Below are 3,832 nucleotides of genomic sequence, written 5' to 3'. Positions count from 1 at the left end.
CATGTATGAATGCATATTAGTCATTTTAACTGAACTTAGGGAAAAAGGGTGGTGGTGCTTTTTTGATCATTCAGTGTTTCTGTAAAAATGGGGAAAAAACTATCAATAATACTGATAAGATAATAATAATCATACTATGAATTCTACTAAGAACAATATAAATGCACTAAGGATTAACGAGCTGCTGGATTCATGAATATTAATCACGTTGTCTGCATTGGCTCGAACTGATTGGCTGAAATCAAAACAGGGACGATAATAGGTGAGCGCCAGCCAATGAGATTGTCGTTTGCTCATTAGCTCCGCCTACTACCGGAGAACCCGGTAGTTAGAATTCCAAAGGAACTCTGTTATTTTGACAGAAAAATACAACAAAGAATATCGTTTACATACCATTCGGAATTGACGCGCTACATGTAAAAGACTCTCTCTCTGCGTTTGAGAAAAAAAGCAAAGCGACGGCGAGTTGTCTGCTTCACACTAGAGCTTACGGTACGTCAAATACAGGTGCGCTGCGCATTCATTCAGATGATCTGAAAAATAGATCGCTTGACGGAGAGAGAAACTCTGAAGTGCTCAGTCAGAGTGTTCGGCGAGTGACAATATATCTCTGCTAAACTTATACATAGCCTCCAACTCACACACTGGCGAGTAAAATCTGATTATTTATCAGCCAGTGGCTAATATTAGACATCATTTAGTCGCCCAGGGTGAAGATTTAGTCGCATATGCAAGTGATTTACTGGCAATGTGCTTGCGCGTTTGTATTTCTTCTTCGCTGCTCTAAATAGTGGTTGCTTGTGGCAACACAGCACAGCTTCCTGTGTTTGCATTCTGAGCAGCGAAGAATAATTGATTTCCTATTTGCAGCGTAAAGCAAAGCTAGCGCGCATAACTATAGGTCTTGTTTAAGAAAATGGTATCGGATCGGTACATGGGTTCAAGTACTCGCCGATACCGATGCCAGAATTTTTTGTGGTATCGGTGGAATTTCCGATACTAGTATCGGAATCTGAACAACCCTATAAATAACTTATCAAAACTTTCATTTGTTAATAGCACATATGCACATTCACAATTCTGTCTATTGGACATTTTTATTTTTCTCTATATTGTTATTTAGAATTTGTTGTCTATTCTCTTTATTATTAGTGTTTTTATTACCTTAAGATACACGTATATCTGCACTATATTTGTATTTTTTGTACTGGAAGCTTCTGACACCAAGACGAATTCCTTGTGTGGGTAAACACACTTGACCCTTTCTGATCTTGAATGTGTGTACAACAGTTAGCGGAAGCCATGCAATTTATAAAGTTTTAAATATGGATATGTTTCTTACAAAAACGCATTTATTTGCTTTAAAAGGCCTTTATTAACCCCCTGGAGCCGTGTGGAGTATTTTATGATGGATGGACGCAGTTTATTGGATTTCTATTGGACTATTGAATCTCAACACCCATTCACTGCCATTATAAGCTTGGCAGAGCAAGGACATTTTTTAAATATAACTCCGATTGTATAGAAGGAAGTCATATACACCTAGGATAGTTTGAGGGTGAGTAAATCATGAGGCAATTCTAATTTTTGGGTGAACTAACCCTTTAAATGCATTTTACCAGATTCAGTGCATCTTGAACTTGTAAGATCTGGCAGGTTTGATCAGAATGGATGTGTCTAGAAGTAGTTCTGTTTGGAGTAGCTGTATTTAACGACTTTTGATGAGTTCCACACTGATTTCTTTGCTTCGCTTACGCAGTCGTCATCAGCAGAAAAATCCCTGTCTGTGAATGCACTGACTGGTTATTTCCCCGCTCTATAGAAGATGACGACTGCGCAAATGGATTTTTAATAGCCAATCACATCTTTTTTTTTTATTGTGGTATTTTATTTTCAGGAAGAAAAAATAATAGAGCCTATAGATCCCTTACTGCCATTATTAACATTAGGTTTAATTGTAATTTACACTATTTGTTGTAGCTCAGCACTCACACATCCTTGAAGAAAGTGCTGTAGGTGACATTCACACCAGCTGATGAGAAACTCTTACCGTAATCTGATGTCTGTGTCGATGTAGAGGTCAAACTAGAGGTCACGGCTGCAGGAGTTGGTCCTGTAATAAAACATCAGTGCAGAATCACCTGCTTTCTCTCTTAATTTTAATTAATGCAGAGATAATTAATCATTTTGAAGAATTAAGTGGCTGATTGAGAGAATCGATTTGTCTGAATCTCATGAAACCTGTCAAGGACACGTCCAGGTCACATTTCATTTCAAAACTGTAATTAGTAAATTATATTTAGCATGTTTCATTTAATGTTTTTAGGGCATTAAACCCTTATGCATTGTGACATTTACCCCTCAAATCTCATTTCTGACATATGAGGAAAATGCAAAAAAAATCTCAGTAATTTCAGTTCAGAAATTCTCAGTACATTATTGCAAAAAAACAATATTAACTATAATGTTTATAAAATATACCTGACAATAAAATGTACTGTACCTGAAAGAAATGTATCATATTGCAACACATAAATATGTATGGTATTGTATGCAATTGCAGTAATAAGAATCAAGTAACATAATATCATTATAAATAATTGCAATTATCAAAAAAAAAAAGAAAAAAAGAAACTAAAACATTAAAGATCAAAAATCTAAAACATTGTAGTAAAGAAAAATTAGGGAGTAGGAGTGCTTTAACTTGTCATGAAAATAATGCAAATAAAATGAATGGTTGTAAAATAGTCCTTATTTTCTATGCAAAATATAATTTATTTTGATTTTGGGGTGAAATTTAATGCCATGTCAGCGACTGCCAAAAAACAAGTGAAAAATAGTCAAAGTAAATAAATAAAATATATATAAACATCAAACAAAATCAAAAAGGTTTTAAAGTTTATTTTTTAATTTTTTAAAAAGAGACCATGAACCTAACCTCACTTTATTAATAATCTTTCCTTAAGAATCAGCCAAAAAGAAGAGTCATAGAGCAGTTAAAACCATCACAATCCATCAAAATACACTTCAGAAATACTGCATTCTGGCTCAAGGGGATTCTGTGGTGAAATATGACTTTGCATGTTCTTGACAGGTTTTCTGCATCACTCTTGTTGCTGTTGTTTAGCAAATACTTCAATCATGAATTAAAATCTCACCAGGACAGGGTTTGAGTCTAATGGTCTTCTGTGTGTGACTGACGTGGTTCTTCACACTGCAGATGATGTTTCCATCAGTTCCCTCATCCAGATCAATGCTGCTGTTTCCATCCATCAGTGGATCTCCATTCAGAGTCCAGCTGTAGAGGAGCTGATCCCCCTCAGAGGAGCAGAACACCCTCATCACCCCACTGGAGGAGCAGTTGATTGACACTTCCACTGAGCCAATAGGAGCTGGAGGGAGGGACACATCACAGTCACATGACAAACACAGACAATCTTGTTACTATTACTGGAGGATGTAGTGTGTTTACTGTGTGCTACAGGAATAAAAACCTTCACAGAGATTCAACTGATTCATTTGCATGAGAGTGAGATCTTTGGAGAACATGAGATTGTAATGAGTCTGATGAGAGAGTTTCTGTACCTTCAACAATCACTTGAAGATCTCCAGATGTTTCTGTGCCATCTGAGTCAGCGAGTGTTAATGTGTAATTCCCTGAATCTGCTCTGATCACACGGTTTATTATCAGAGTCCCATTAATGACTGTCACTTCAGGTCTGTTATTATAAAGATCACATTCACTCATCCTCATCCTGCCATTCTTTACTCTACAAACTGGATCATCTTGTGTGTTGTTTATTCTCTTTATTATCTTCAGGTCATATTTTCT

At 36.2% G+C, this 3,832-nt stretch overlaps 1 long non-coding RNA gene across 2 annotated transcripts; it reads left to right on the top strand.

Moving 5' to 3' along the window:
- Nucleotides 1-373: 373 nt before the first annotated feature.
- Nucleotides 374-3,350, top strand: LOC131553289 (uncharacterized). Of its 2 annotated transcripts, XR_009274159.1 has the most exons (4): nucleotides 417-492; nucleotides 1,215-1,277; nucleotides 1,369-1,558; nucleotides 3,221-3,350. It is a non-coding gene; the product is annotated as an uncharacterized LOC131553289 (long non-coding RNA). The 2 variants fall into 2 exon arrangements; XR_009274158.1 differs by lacking the exon at nucleotides 1,215-1,277 and having other exon boundaries at nucleotides 374-492.
- The last annotated feature ends 482 nt before the right edge of the window (nucleotides 3,351-3,832 follow it).

The sequence above is a fragment of the Onychostoma macrolepis genome, chromosome 14, assembly GCF_012432095.1.
Source record: "Onychostoma macrolepis isolate SWU-2019 chromosome 14, ASM1243209v1, whole genome shotgun sequence".
Lineage (NCBI taxonomy): Eukaryota > Metazoa > Chordata > Actinopteri > Cypriniformes > Cyprinidae > Onychostoma > Onychostoma macrolepis.
The sequence above is the reverse complement of the archived record's forward strand: the minus strand, read 5'-3'. Positions and strand labels throughout refer to the sequence as shown.